Source organism: Rhinopithecus bieti, unplaced genomic scaffold, assembly GCF_001698545.2.
Source record: "Rhinopithecus bieti isolate Rb0 unplaced genomic scaffold, ASM169854v2 scaffold_8350, whole genome shotgun sequence".
In the NCBI taxonomy this organism is placed as follows: Eukaryota; Metazoa; Chordata; class Mammalia; order Primates; family Cercopithecidae; genus Rhinopithecus; species Rhinopithecus bieti.
In genome coordinates, this window is record NW_016806031.1 from 986,188 (window position 1) to 1,001,813 (window position 15,626).

A 15,626-nucleotide genomic window follows, 5' to 3' on the forward strand; every position below is an offset into this window, starting at 1 on the left:
TATCATGACCCACTTCCACTTAATGAATAGGACACTTTTTCTTCCATATGATTATCTGAGTAACAGTTTATCTTCTCTAGTTTACTTTATCTTAAGAATACAGTGTATTATATATAGCATATCGAATACATCTTAACTAACTATGTTATCAGCAAGGTTTCTGGTCAACAGTAGACTATTAGTAGCTAAGTTTTGGGGAAAATAAAAAATCACACACAAATTTTCAACTTCATAAGGGATTGGCAACCCTAAATCCCACACTGTTCAAGGACCAACTATAATATTCATTTACTAAATGCAAACCACTTATTTTACAAATTAAATAGAATATTCAATTTTATAACAACTTCAATTTATAATATGACTATAAAGAAAATACACAACATCCTAAAAGTATTTTTTTCTTATTTATACAGAAATTTTATACAGAATTTTAGAAATCATAATTACAATAATTAATAATTTTTTTCGGACAATACTGTTTTGCCATTATAAATTTCCTACAATGCAAGTTCTTAAAATATTTCTGAAATCTACTGGAGGAAAAAAATTAAGATGCTGCAATTACAAGGGAATTTCTCAAATTCTCTTACTTTTTATCTGCTGGTATAACCACCAAGGAGTAATTTCACATATCGAAGTCTTACCTAGATCGCCTATTTGGAGGTGTTTCTTGCGTATTTTTTTTCTTTGTAGTCAGAAAGTTGTTCGGGCAAATTCTAAGTATAAAAAATAAATAAAATTACTATTAATATTTTAATACCAATATAAAATATTTACCAAATATATTAAATTCTTCTAAAAAGTGAGGATTTTGTTGCCTTATTTTGGTAGGCGATTACAGAGATTTAATGAGATTAACATTTTTAAAATTTGAAGCAATAAAATAATCTGTTCTTAAGCTTTATTGCTGAAACTATCTTGGAATTCCAAATAAAACCCAATGTGTGTTTTTTCATAGGTTCTAATATTCATATATTGTGATCTTCAGAAAATGTTTTTAAGTCCTAATTTTACAAAAACATAAGAGTCCTAATTTTGCTTATTAGTTGTCTTATTCTTTGTGGCTTGTAATTCAGGGATTCTCAATATCACCCTCTGCATAAGGGAGACTTGAGACTTTTTACCACCTGAGAAAAGACATTATAAGGATAAAAAGGAGCTGCAGGGTACAGATCTGGTAGCAAAGAAAAGAAACTCTGAATGTCAAAACCTGGCTTACACTACTATTCCTTCTCTACAGACTCAAACTCTGAACAAGCAGACCTTTATTACAGTGATGCATAATCCCCACATTCATTTCCAACTGACATGGAAGACAAAATGTATTTGTAAAGGAGATGTATGTTGACATCTTCTTATTTCTGAGGGACGTATTCACAATATATTTCCACACAACATCTCAAGTGTTACTCAGCTTCGTTCTCATCTCATAGATCACCTTACATGAATATTTTTGTAGTGTAAATCGCAAAGACTCACACCGGCTCCTCGGGGTTAGCCAGCAAACAGTCAAATGATCTTCCAGTGACTGTGCAGGATATGTAGCACTTTCAAAATTTACGTGTCATCCTTATGCAGCGGCCATGCAAATTTTCTCTGTATTGTTCCAATTTTAGGATATGTGCTGCCAAAGGAAGCACAAAGCCCTGCTTCTGTATATGCATAGTGATGAGTCACAGATCAGCCTTGACTCCGATAAATCCAACTAACTACTGAGATTCCGAGAATTCTACTGAATGGCTTCCTATGAGGTAGAATTTGAAAACATTTTTTAAACTTCAAGTAGAGATGCAAGCAGTTTGGGAGATTTTCAATATTGTGGAAAACAGCTGTCTTGAGGGGCCCACTGCTCTGCATCAGGGTGATATGAGACTTTTTACCACCCAAGAAAAGACATTATTAGGATAAAAAGGAGATTCAGGATGCAGATCTGGTAGCAAAGAAAAGAAACTCTGATCTCTTTCTGCTTGAACCTCTCTGACAGTTTAGAACAACCCTAACTAATATTCACGCTAAAGAAAAGGTCAACAAGGGCTTCAAAGGATAACATACCATGAAGGTCTTAGCTATGTCTAGGCTAAGCTGTGGGTTCCACACAGGTTTTACGTGTCGGGGGAAGGGTCACTGTGCTGTTTGTGGTGAAAGCTGGAAGGCCCAGCTGCCAGAACAGGGTGCTGGTGCTTTGGGAACAATGCTGTAGGAACAATGGGAACACATAAGCTTAGGTATGTGAACTAAAACAGCTGTAACTCTGAAGTCTATGCATGTATCACCACGAGGACTGAGGGTTCTGAATCCAGTAAGGGCATCCTGGTGGCAAAGGTCAATCATTAATAGACTGCAAGACCAGTCTCAATGGTATCGATGCAGCAACAGGATCGACAGAAAGAACTGACTGACTAGAATGTCTTTTTTCTCTCCTCCTTCTGACTTGTAAAAAGATTTTCTACCTCGGAATTAGGGAACCCCTTCGGTTCTTGAAAAAATCAAAGAGGAGGATATAGGAGATAGCCCACAGAAGACAGTACAAGACTTTCTGCTAAACTGTCCATTTCAAGACCCAAATAACTAATTAGAAAAATAAAAAATGTTACACTATTTGTATCCCTTGTACAAGGGTTACTCTTGGAATAAAATGGACAACATTGAGATTCCTAAAGATAAAGGTTAAAAGTCCTGAGATAAAGAATCCTGCATCAATTGCCACTTCTATCCAGTCTAGCCTTTTGCTTGATTTCTGGCTGATGAAGTAGACTAAATCACTGCCTCTCCTGAACTGAACTAAGAAATATCATACAAGATTTGATACTTATAAGTATTGTAAACCTTAACATTTTAGTGTTAATAGCCTTTCAATGTAAACACTTACTTAATATAATGCCTAGAAACAGCATAGTCCCCTGCTGTTCGTCCATATATATCTTGAGAAAATACATCAATATTTAGCTGAAGAAGAATGCTGACCATAATTTCTGATCCACAACGTACAGCAAGTATGAGGGCTGTTCTAAAATAACAGAGATAAACTTCTCTTAGGGACTCTAAATTTTAAAAGCTAATTTGGTATGCCTTACCAATTTAATATCTTACCTGTCCATGTAGAATTAAACATTTACATGTGTTAACATACATAAGCATCAGAGGTGCAGAAGCATTTGTCTTTGTAAATTACCACCAAGGCTAAAAGAAAGGGACAAAGAGGAGGCCTCTTTTCCCAGTCAACTATTACATAATAGAAGTTGCTAAATAAAGTCCTTTGACGGGCAAGAAACCATGCTGTGGTCACTTATCTAAAGTAGGCAAAGTTTTAAGTAAAGATTTCTCCACTGCTTTCCTGGACTTACATGTTGTAATTAAAAATAAACTAAGGGACCTATCAGTAAGAGCTGTCTGGAAGGTGAAAGCAGTAACATTGATAATTATGGTAATAATAGTAGTCATAGGATTTTCAGTTAATGATGATAGTAACCTAGCATGTGCTAGGAACCACATTAAATGCTATATATATAATCTTTCTTTCTTACACACAGCCACCCATGAAGGATATATTATCCTCCTTTATTATCCTCTTCATACAGGGCAACATATTTGGTGATAAGTAATATTTCCAAGGTGATATGGCTTGGCTGTGTCCCCACCCAAATCTCACCTTGAATTGTAGTAATCTCCACATGTCAAGGGCAGGACCAGGTGGAGATAATTAAATCATGGGGGCACTTCCCCCTATACTTGTCTCATGGTAGACAGTAAGTCTCATGAGATCTGATGGTTTTATAAGTGGAAGTTCCCCTGCACAAGCTCTCTTGCCTGCTGCCATGTAAGACTTTGCTCCTCATTCACCTTCCACCATGATTGTGAGGCCTCCCTAGCCGTGCAGAATGGTGAGTAAATTAAATCTCTTTCCTTTATAAAGTACACAGTCTCAGGTATGTCTTTATTAGCAGCATGCAAACAGCAACGTCATACCTAGCAAGTGGGAAAGCTAGGAATTAAACCCAGTCTTGTAAGAATCTAAAGCTTAGCTCTATTCTCTTTATCACCCACCTACAATTTTCCTTCGTTAAAGGAAAAGTGTATCCACTTAAAACTATCTTAACTCCCTCTGCCCACACAAACTAAAAATAAAAACATCAAAATACACTAGAGATAAAAAAGAAAAAAAAAAAAGATGAACCCACAGTATCTGGTAATAGCAATTAACCGTCATGTAGAAATAACTTGTCATCAATATTCTTCAAAGAACGCAACTTAGAGCAGAGTCCTCCAAAAGGCAAAATGATTTTCTACTCGTATTTATGTTTAATAGAGTATATTTAATGGAAAAGAATATAAGAAGCAGAAGTTAAAAGCCACTATAAAAGGGTTATGAATCCGTTCAATACTGAGTCAGAAAGTAAAAGTTTGCACTTCAGAAAACTAACAAAACTAATATGAAATCCCTTTAGCTAATGTAAGTTCATATGACAAAAACATCACATCACAAATAACAAACATCAGTCAACATAATAAGGGAAGATGAGTCCTATATATGCCCTTCTTTACACTCCCCAGTCCAAATAATTGTCTTGCTACTTAACCGATAATTTGTGTTGGTATTTTTTACTATATCCCAATAAGTTAATCTTATTAATTTATTATTTCTGACTTGAGTGACTGTTACTACTCTAGAGCAATACAAGTTTAAAAACAACAACAACAACTAGTTGAGGACTAAGCTCTGATTTTTTTTTCTTTCCCGAATTCCTATCTAAGGGGTCTGGTGAGTCATGCCTTACAAACCATAAATTCTCATCAGATGGGTTTTATTGAACCCTATATATCAGGACTTACTTTCCAACCTGACTCTGGCATAACACTATGAGACAAGGGAAAAAATCAAAATATTTTATCCCCAAAAACATTTCTTTGCAAGACCTTGAAATGGCCCTGCAAAGCTGTCCTTTGTGGGGGAAAATCTGCATCTGTAAAGAATCTCTATTAACACAGCAAGATCTTTTTCTTCCAGGCCCTCCCAACTCTAAAGAGATTAACTAATAGTCTACAATCTTTTAAAGATCTGGGTCGGGCACGGTGTGGCTCACACCTGTAATTCCAGCACTCTGGGAGGCTGAGGTGGGAGGATCAGGAGGTCAGGAGATGGAGACCATCCTGACAAACACAGTGAAACCCCGCCTCTCCTAAAAATACAAAAAACTAGCTGTGCGTGGTGGCGGCGCCTGTAGTCCCAGCTACTCGGGAGGCTGAGGCAGGAGAATGGCGTAAACCCAGGAGGCGGAGCTCACAGTGAGCCCAGATCGCGCCACTGCACTCCAGCCTGGGCAACAGAGTGAGACTCTGTCTCAAAAAATAAAAAATAAAAAAATAAAATAAAAATAAAAGATCTGAATAGGAAACATTTGTCATCTATTGTCTCTAAGGGCAACCACTATAAGGTATCAAAAGAACCTTGGTCTCCACAATCTTTTATCTTAACCTGAACATTTCCCAGGTCTTTAGACAAACTCAACCAATTAACCAATTGTCAACCAGAAAGTGTTTAAATTTACCTATACCCTGGAACCCCCAGCCCTTTGAATTGTTCTGCCTTTCTGGATCAAACCAATGTATTTCTTAAATGTATTTGATTGATGGCTCACACCTCCCTAAAATGTATAAAACCAAGCTGTGCTTCCATCACCTTGGGCCCCTGTTCTCAGGACCTCCTGAAGGCTATGTCATGGTCACTCACATGTGGCTCAGAATAAATTTCTTCAAATAGTTTACAGTTTGACTCTCTTTGTCAACATAGTGTACCTTTTAAAGTTGTCCACAGCATTTAAATTTGCTTTCTTCTTTACTAAAAATTCCACCATTTGCTGTTTTTGTTCATGTACGGCAAGTAAAAATGGTGTAAGTCCACCCTGTGAAAGAGCAGAAACAAAAAGATACTTGTACATTCATGTTTGTATCAGCACAATTCACAATTGTACAAATATGAAGCCAGCCCACATGTCCATTAATCAACAAGCAGATATCTACACATACACACACCACGGATTGCTACTTAGCCATAAGAAGGAATGAAATAAAGGCATTCATGCTGGATGGAATTTGAGAGCATTATTCTAAGTGAAGTAACTCAGGAATGGTAAACCAAACATTACATATTCTCACTCACAAGTAGGAGCTAAGCTATGAGCTTGTAAGTAGGAGCTAAGCTGTGATGGCTGCACCAAAATCGCAGAAATCACCACTAAAGAACTTATTCATGTACAAAAATAAATAAATAAAATAAAAATATCAATATTTAAAGTAAAATCTTAATTATTTCTAAATATTTTTATTCAGGTTTTGCTTCCAAATATGTAAAACTGACCCTCAACATAGGTCAATGTTAAAAGAAATGCCCACCAATCAATGAGTGGATAAAGAAACTGTGATATATATATATACACACAATGAAATACTACTCAGCCATAAAAGGAATGAATTAATGGCATTTGCCACAACCTGGATGGGATTGCAGACTATTTTCTTAGTGAAGTAACTCAGAACTGGAAAATCGTATATCTTATGTTCTCAGTCATAATGGGAGCTAAGCTATGAGAATGCAGAGGCATAAGAATGACACAACGGACTTTGGAGACTCAGCGGGGAAGGCTGGGAAGGGAGTGAGGGATAAAAGACCACAAATTGGGTTCAGTATATACTGCTCGGGACATGGGTGCACCAAAATCTCACACATCACCACTACTAAGAACTTACTCATGTAACCAAAATACCACCTGTTCCCTGAAAATCTATGGAAATTAAAAGTTTAAAAATAAATAAATGCATTTCACATATTTTGAAAACAAAACTAGTTGATCTATACCTTGTTTTCTGATTCAATATTTGCACCATAAGAAAGTAGTTTTTTTGTCATTGATTTATCCTCATTATAGATGGCATAATGTAGAGTAGTGTTGCCATAGACATCTGGGATATTTGGATCAGTGCCATGTTCTAGTAAAATAGTTGCACATTCCTCTTCCTGACATTGGACAGCCTGTCAGTATTAGACCAAGAAATATATCGTAAATTCTAGGAAGTGAAAACAAACATTCCACAGGTTTGACCAACTAGTTATACTCAAATGAGATAAATACATTTTTATTCTATATACTGAATTCAAATCCGCTCATGCTGAAATAGTTGGCTACTGTATACCTTTATGAGAGCTGTCCTCTTTTCCCCATCCAAGATGTGAAGTTGACATTTTCTGTGCAGCAGGAGTTTTACCACTTCTGGATGGCCATTGGCACAGGCCAAATGTAGAGCAGTCCTGAGAGTGGAAAGACTTTTTAGTCATAGTGCATTATCTAAAAACATACAGTGATTCATTGTAAACACTGAATAGCTTGCTATTCCTCTGTCTTCAAAACAACTATTTAATTTTCTTGTGAAAAAAACACAGTATTTATCAGCTTTTACTACTCGCTACATTAATAAAAGAGCAGCCAATTTGAACAGAAAGATTGTGGCCCTCAGATTCCATTCACTTTGGGCTGCAGTCCCACTTTAAATTAAACACTGCCACTTTCTAGCTATTGCTTAGCTATTTTGTGCCTGAATTTCCTCATCAATAAAATGAGAATGAAAATAGTAGCTCTCTCATTGAAAACCACTATGATGCCTAAATGAGACTCTATGCAAAGCATTTAGAACAGTTCCCAGCACAAGTAACAGCTCAATAATTATTAGATATTATAATTTTTGCTATTACTAAGGGAGGAGACCACCCCTCATATTGTCTTATGCCCAATTTCTGCCTCCAAAGAAAGAAGAAGTAAAAACTACAAAGGCAGAAATGAAATCCACAGGCAGACAGCCCAGCACCACACCCTGGGCCTAGTAGTTAAAGATCGACCCCTGACCTAACCGGTTCTATTATCTATAAATACAACACATTGTATGGAGAAGCACTGTAAAAATCCCTGTCCTGTTCTGCTCTGATCTGATTACCAGTGCATGCAGTCACCAGTCATGTACCCGCTGCTTGCTCAATCGATCACGACCCTCTCTCGTGGACCCTCTTAGAGTTGTGAGCCCTTAAAAGGGACAGCAATTGCTCACTCAGGGAGCTTGGCTCTTGAGACAGGAGTCTTACCAATGCTCCCAGCCGAGTAAACCCCCTCCTTCTTTAACTCAGTGTCTGAGGAGTTTTGTCTGCGACTCATCCTGCTGCATTACTACTACTTAACAAAGACAGTTTAATTAAGTAAAATAATACAATTATACCTACACTTTGAGGTATGTTTTAAAGATTAGAGCTGACGCTGTATGTCAGTAATTCTAACATGCTCATTTTCTGTTTTAACATTTCTCACATTGGTATGCCACTTATAATTCATAACTTATTATAACTATAATTGGCAATACTTTAAAAATTCCCTTATTAATAATACATAAGACTAATGGGGCATCATACAATTCATGGTGCCTCACATTAAGTAGAGGATGATATATATAATAGGTCTAGGACAGTTCTACCAAGATGACGGGCATTTAAATAAATTTTAGTTCTAAAAAGTACTATAGCAAAAGAGGGCTGGAGTTAAAACAACAACAAACTTTTTAAACAAGTAATTCTTATTTTATTTTCAAAATATTTAAGCCAACAGAAACTCTGGATTCAAATGAATACTTACGGTTCATTTAATTCGGTATTTAGATTTACAGAATGTATGTAAATCAGATATTTCCAATGACTAATACTAGGATTTAAATTTCCAAAATGGCAATTGAAGGTTCTCTTTTACTATTTTCTACCTTCAGAAATACTTTTGTATGAAGGGAGGGAGGAAAAGCTTCCATTGGGATGAAGTCCTCATACTGCAATGTTAAGTCTCTTCAGCTTGCTCAGCCTAGGCAGGTACACACAACGTTTTTAAGGATGGAAGGTCCTGACAGTAGTAGAGCTTATGGTCCATGACCAGGAAAATTAAGGAGCACGGACACAAAGGGTGAGGTTGGGGCAAAAGTTTAATAAGCCAAAGAATAAAGCTCTCTGTAGTGGAGAGGGGTGTCTGAGTGGACTACCAGGTTACAGTTGAATTAAAAAGATTTTATAAAAAACTGCTCTCATTTCTGTAACTGCTTGAGTAACTTTTCTTAACTATAAAACTGTCTTCACAACTCCCCCTCATCTATGTAGGTGTGGGTATGTCTCTAGACAAGCATAAAGCACTGCTTCTTTTGTTTGTACAACTGTAGGTTTGTTTTAGGTAGGCACCCCGCCTCCCTGTGCAAGTTCCCACCGTGTATATGCCTCAAAAGTGGAGGAAACTTTTTCCTGGGACCTCACACACAAAGAACAAAGGGACTTTGCCTGCCTTGTCTGCTTATCTGTGCAGGTGCACTGCAGGCTGTCATTCTGCAGGCAGGCAGTTTCTGCAGTCTGAGTTTTTCTCCAAGCTGCTCTATTTTGCAGCTGTGCACTGTAGCTGTGATTTTTCAGGCAGACAGCATTCCTGAGGACCAGCCTTAACTGTTCATCTATTTCTTCCTTTTCTTCTCCCTCACTATGTCTGCATCTATTGGCACCTTCGATGGCTACATATTATTCCATCGTGTGCGTGCACTGAAATTTGTTGATAAAATCCACTCTATGAGTTCTTCTTAAAACATTGCTATTTTCAGCAGTACTAAGGAAAACAAATTGGATGTATCTAATAATATCCTAAAGATGCTTCAGTATCATGGAATTGGTGCATAAAGGGCAGATACATTTTTAATGTAGCACTTACCACCAAACTGTCTATTTGAAAAGCCATCAGCAAGGCTTTTTACTCAGCCTTATAAGTACCACTGCTCTTCATCCTCACAACTTTGTAGATAGAAAACAGTATTTTATTCTTCTTTTAACGTAAATTCCTTCTCTTACCAGAAACACTAAATATGTGCATAGGTCAGCTGTAGAGCTGTGTTTTCCTATGTGTGTAGGTCAACTGTAGAGCTGCAAAAAAGTACTTTGCCCAATTTTAAGCTTATTTCCTTGTTGATTTCAAAGAATTCTCTGTAAAATGAAAATACATGGTTTATCTGATATGTGTATATACATGTATGTTGTAAATACATTGCAAATATGTTGTGTTTTATCAATTTTTTTCTTATATATGGCATGTTTCCATTTCTATTTTGCTAAACCAACCTTCAAAATGCTTGCTTGTGAGCTCCTTAGGAAGGTCTTTGTCAACATAAAAATGTGTCTGTGTAAACAGGTACTTGTGTTTTCTTCTGGTAGTTTTCTTTTTGTATATTAAAATTTTTTAATCTATATTCCATCCGGAACCTATTTTTGTGACATATTTAGCTAGCTTTCTCCAAACAGCAGGCACTCCATTTATAAATAATTCATCTTTTTCTACTAATATGAAATGCCACCATTATCAAGTGCTATATTCTTTTTTGTATTTGGGTGTTTCTGGATTTTGTATTCTATTCCATTCATGTACGTCTTCCAGCTGTTAGTAAACCATTTGTAGAAATTAAAAGCACATTTTGATATCTACGAAGGCAAACTGGTTTTCAATGCATTACAAAAAAATTTTAATGTCATCATAACAATAAAATATAGCATGTGCAATTTTTAAATGTTAAAACTTTGGTGTTTTTATTTGGGGTAGGTGACATTGATAAACACAGACAGAGCTCCCATCTTGAAAGAAATAATTCTTCCTATTCAAGAACACGAACCATCTTCCCACTTTAATGTTTCCTTCTAAGGTTCCTCAGTAAAGTATATATTTACATAGGGGTACATGGATATAAAATGGATATTGGATTTTATCCAAAGAATTTTTAGCCCAGAAGCTAATATATTATGGGAACTATTTCTCTCATTACATACACTTTTCTATAATGTGAATAACATGTTTTAAAGTGTGCACTTTAAAAATAAAATATCGGGCCGGGTGCGATGGCTCACGCCTGTAATCCCAGCACTTTGGGAGGCCGAGGGGGAGCGGATCATCTGAAGGTCAGGAGCTCGAGACCAGCCTGGCTAACATGGTGAAACCCCGTCTCTACTAAAAGCAGGAAAAAGTTAGCCAGGCGTGTTGGTGTGCGCCTGTAATCCCCGCACGTTAGGAGGCTGAGGGTGGGGGCCGGGGATCATCTGAAGGTCAGGAGTTCGAGACCAGCCTGGCGAACATGGCGAAACCCCGTCTCTTCTAAAAACAGGAAAAAGTCAGTCATGTTGGTGCGCACCTGTAGTCCCAGGTACTTGGGAGGCTGAGGCACGAGAATCGCTTGAATCCAGGAGGCCGAAATCAGGCCACTGCACTCCAGCCTGGGTGACAAAAGCCAGATTCTGTCTCAAAAAATAAACAAAAAATAAAATACATAGACTTAATTTTGGAAGTTAAATCACTTTAAAGTTGTCTCTGAAGTGCATTCTAGGGAAATCATGACAGCGTGTGGTTTTCATTTTGGGGCTCATGAAGAGGCCTGGACCCTGACCCCTCCAAGGCTCCCACATCCCAGGTGCTGCGGGGCCTGCAGAGGCGGAGGAGAGAAAGCTGGGCCGGTGACAGGAGGGCTCGCCCCATCCCATCCCCAGGGGAGGGGCTTCTCCCAGTTCCCCACCCTCCCAGCCCCCGCCCGGCCCCTTACCTCTTCTTCTTGTCTCTCCTGTCCAAGCCAGGGTCCCTGAGCATGAGGATGAGCTCCACTCTGGGGACTGCGCCCCACCAGGCAGCTCTGTGGAGATCGCCTAGATCTTCCGGACAGACGTGGTACCCAGGCTCCAGGAAGGCGCTGTCACAGTGCTCTACTCCGCAGCCCCCGCCGTCCTGCCTGCAGCTCCCGCAGCAGGGGAAGCAGCGGCAGCACCACCTGCCCACGTTGCTCCCAAAGCCAGAGGCCTTCAAGGCAGATGTTGTCGGCTTCTGGGAAACCTCAGTCCCCATCTGCTTTTCCCAGCCTCGGGAGCCTCCTACCGAACGGATCACCTCAGCCACCACCTCCAAGCAGGAAACGCAGTTTCCAAACTGGCCGAAGAGTAGCTCCAAACCAAGCGAGGAAGGCCAAGCCAGCGCCAGCGGAGCAAGCCCTCGCCGAGCGAGGAACGCCAAACCCAGCAGTTACAAGCGAGTGGCGTGCGCAGCGCTGGGGGCCTCGCTGCACGTGGCAGCAACTTCCGGTGCTCAGCGGCTCTCGGAGCCGGTCAACGGCAGCTGAGCGTGCCCGCGCGAGGCTCTAGCGCCACCCGTGTCCGCGACAGCTTGTCACCGGCCCTGCGTTCCGCCAAACCTCGTGGGAGCCGGCCCAGCGTTCGGGCCATGGAGAAGGACAGGCGGCGCGTGGGAAAGCTGTCTTGACGCAGGACGGGGCGAGAGCGGCTGGAACTTGAGAATGCCGAGGCCTCCTCTGGAGAAAGACCCAGACATCCTGGCGGTGGCTCTGCGTGCCGGCGAGGCTGCAATTGCCGCGTCACTGGCGGGCAGGGCTCGCCTCGGTCAGCCTCAGAGTCGGGTGCGCAGCCCGCCCGGCCTAAGGGCCCGCTCTTGCTTGGTCCCCGCCCAGACCACAGGGGTCGTGGGCGCCGGGCGCTCGGAGGTCACCAAGTCGGGGCTGGGCGGTTGGTTCCCGCCTCGTGCCGCCACCTGGCTCGGCCACGGCCTGGGCTTCGGCCCGGGGTCTGCGCTCCGTGCGCGCGATAGCGGCGGGGTTGCCGCCCAGCCTGTAAGCAGGCACCGGTGAGCTCCGAGGAGCAGCTGCAGGAGGCGACAGGAAGAAGGCGCCCGGGTGCGGAGGTTCTGGGACCCGGAACTCTGCCAGTGCTGCGAGGCCACACCCGGCTCCCCGCTGCGGACGGTGATGAGGCGCAGGACCCACAGCGGGGCCGCCACCCTCCTGGCCACGCCGCCCCCGGAGGCTGCTTCACCCGGACTGTGGGCGCTTTGGTCTAAGAGTGGAAAGTGGGGCCGGGCGCCGTGGCTCACGCCTGTCATCTCAACCCTTTGGGAGGCCAAGGCGGGCGGATCATTTGAGGTCCGGAGTTCGAGACCAGCCTGAGCAACATGGTGAAACCCCGTTTCTACTAAAAATACAAAATAGCTGCGTGTGGTAGCAGACGCCTGTAGTCCCCAGCTACTCAGGAATCTGAGGCAAGAGAGTCGCTTGAACCCGGGAGGCAGAGGTTGAAGTGAGACGAGACTGAGCCACTGCACTCCAGCCTGTGCGACAGAGCGAGACTCCATGTTATTTTATTTTTTTTGGAGACGCAGTCTCGCTCTATCTCCTTATCCCCCTGTTGATCGCTGTACATCCCTGGCCGCAGAAGATCTCCATGGTTTCACAGGTTGCCAACAGACTAGGTAACAACGGAAAACAATGTGGAGACCGAGAACTTACTAACATAGCAGAAGCTATACAAACCAATGAGATACAACAGGAATTATTAAACAAATGGCTCAGGAAAAAATCAACTAAGAAGAAGGCATGACTACACACGTCACAACACATACACCAAAATAAACTCCAAAAGAGATAGTAAAATAGCTGAGCAGGAATGTTTTAGGATGAATATCTAAGGACTCTGGAATTTCACAGCTCTGATTTCTTACTGTGCTATGCTCTCTGGCGCAGGAATATTGGTAAAGTCTCAGTAAAGAGGAAAAATAAAATGAATGTCTGGTCCTAATGTTATATATTAAGCCTTAATATTGTTGTCTACTCTGTCACTGAAAATGTACCCGAAAATATATAGCATCTGTAACTTAAGCCACAAAAGTCTTGTTTTATAATAGTTTTATAGTCATAGTATGCAGGCCCTATTTCAAATGAACTGAAGTTTGAAGACTGAAATTCTGCAGTGTGTACAATGAATATCCATGACATGAGTTTACCTACATAACAAACCTGCACATGTGCCTCTGAACTTAAAATTAAGTCTAAAAAAATTTTTAAAAATTCTGCAGTGCAGCTCTGTTAACTTCACAAATAAAAAGATTATTGGGGCTAAGCCTCATGTCTAAGAACACAGCCTGGGACTAAAGGTATATTGACTGAGACCAAAGCCTATTCCACCTCTTAACAGATTTGTGATATTTCTGAATTTCACTGTTTTGGTTTCTCATTTGTAAATCAGTGTTAACATAAACTAACTTCTGGAAAAAAGCACTTTAGACTAACAAAAGTGTTCAGTCCTTTAAATGAAACCATTATACAAATAAACATTTCAGAAGAAAATATAGATTAACATTTATGGATAAGTGGTAGAAGATTCTTCAAAGAAAACAACAGAAATTACAAAAGACAATATTGATATACTGACCTTATTGGAAAACTTATTAACATACATAAATAATAAAACACTCATGTATTTTTACAATAAAAGAACTGATACATGATCAAAGAATATAATCAGTTCACAAAGCAACCATAAGTACCACAAACTTTCTACTCTTATTTGATAAGGACAACACTTCAACTTCACCATCTTGCCTCAAGACATTTGCTTTTCAGTTCTGTGTCATAATTTAATTCAATGGGACCTTCATATTCTCACCACCTTACAGGGCATCAAGTTTACCCATTATGTGCATGAATTCATGTACTTAGGCACCCAGGAAATAGGAGACAGTTTGAAAGTCCTGGTAAAAATTTTTTTTCCACTGTTTTATGATTCAGGTCAAACTCAGACCAAATCAGTTTTACCTATTTTGGTTTAAGATATATTTCCTCAAAGTTAAACAGAAATTCAAAATATTGCATTGGTATCACATGTAACTTCTTAAATATAATGTTAATAATATAATTGATTTTCAGAGTGAACAAAAGTGGATAAAACAAAATTTATGATTAGGGATAGTTAGAAGCATAGCCTAGTAGTAACATCTCACTTTTTAGAAATGAATGTTTTATAAAATCTTTTCAATAACGACATTCTTTTTGCCTTCTACATAATCCTCTAACAACTCTGTTTCTTCAAATTTTATGTGAGATAATTTTATGACATCTTAGGACACTAAGAAGCAGCATTTATGTAAAAATCTTAAAATCAAACAAGAATGAAAAAGTATACAGAAAGTCTTACATGGAGCAGACTCGCCGGCAAAGACATGCCCTCTGCCAACTTCCCAAGCAGGAAAAAAAAAAAAACAACTTTTCGTTACATGATATAATAACGAAAGTATATAAAATTAGCCATATAAATTTGAAAAACTCCAGCTTATTTGTGTGATAACAGTATACAAGATGTTATTTTTCCTCTAAAGTTAAGATAAGCTGGGAACCCCTGCAGTTCAGACACTGGCTGGTGCACTGTCACAAAGTTGCACTCCAGTCTTCGCACTTCTTGCATGCTAATTTCTTCCCAGGCACTCCTGTTGAGTTTGAGCCTCAGTAAGAAACTCAAGGAGGTGACAATTAAAACAACACTGCAACATCTGTGCCTGCCTGATTTGCAAGATTAAAAAGGACTGCTGCAATTTACTGTTGGTGCAGGCTACAGGCACTGTCTTGCTACCCACCCCTACATCCAGACTCTGACCCTGACCTCATCCCACGCTTCCCCACAATCCGTTAGGTACGTCCCATTTCTGCTAAATTTTATCTTGCAAACTTCTAACCCTTAATACTCTAAATACTAAACCAAC

At 40.0% G+C, this 15,626-nt stretch overlaps 1 long non-coding RNA gene across 1 annotated transcript; it reads right to left on the minus strand.

The window, feature by feature from the left end:
• Positions 1–643: 643 nt before the first annotated feature.
• On the minus strand, positions 644–11,938 carry LOC108531159 (POTE ankyrin domain family member A). Its single transcript, XR_014485089.1, has 7 exons — positions 11,638–11,938; positions 7,192–7,306; positions 6,857–7,030; positions 5,797–5,903; positions 2,873–3,010; positions 1,577–1,627; positions 644–719 (listed from the first exon to the last, which is right to left on the minus strand). It is a non-coding gene; the product is annotated as a POTE ankyrin domain family member A (long non-coding RNA).
• Positions 11,939–15,626: the final 3,688 nt, after the last annotated feature.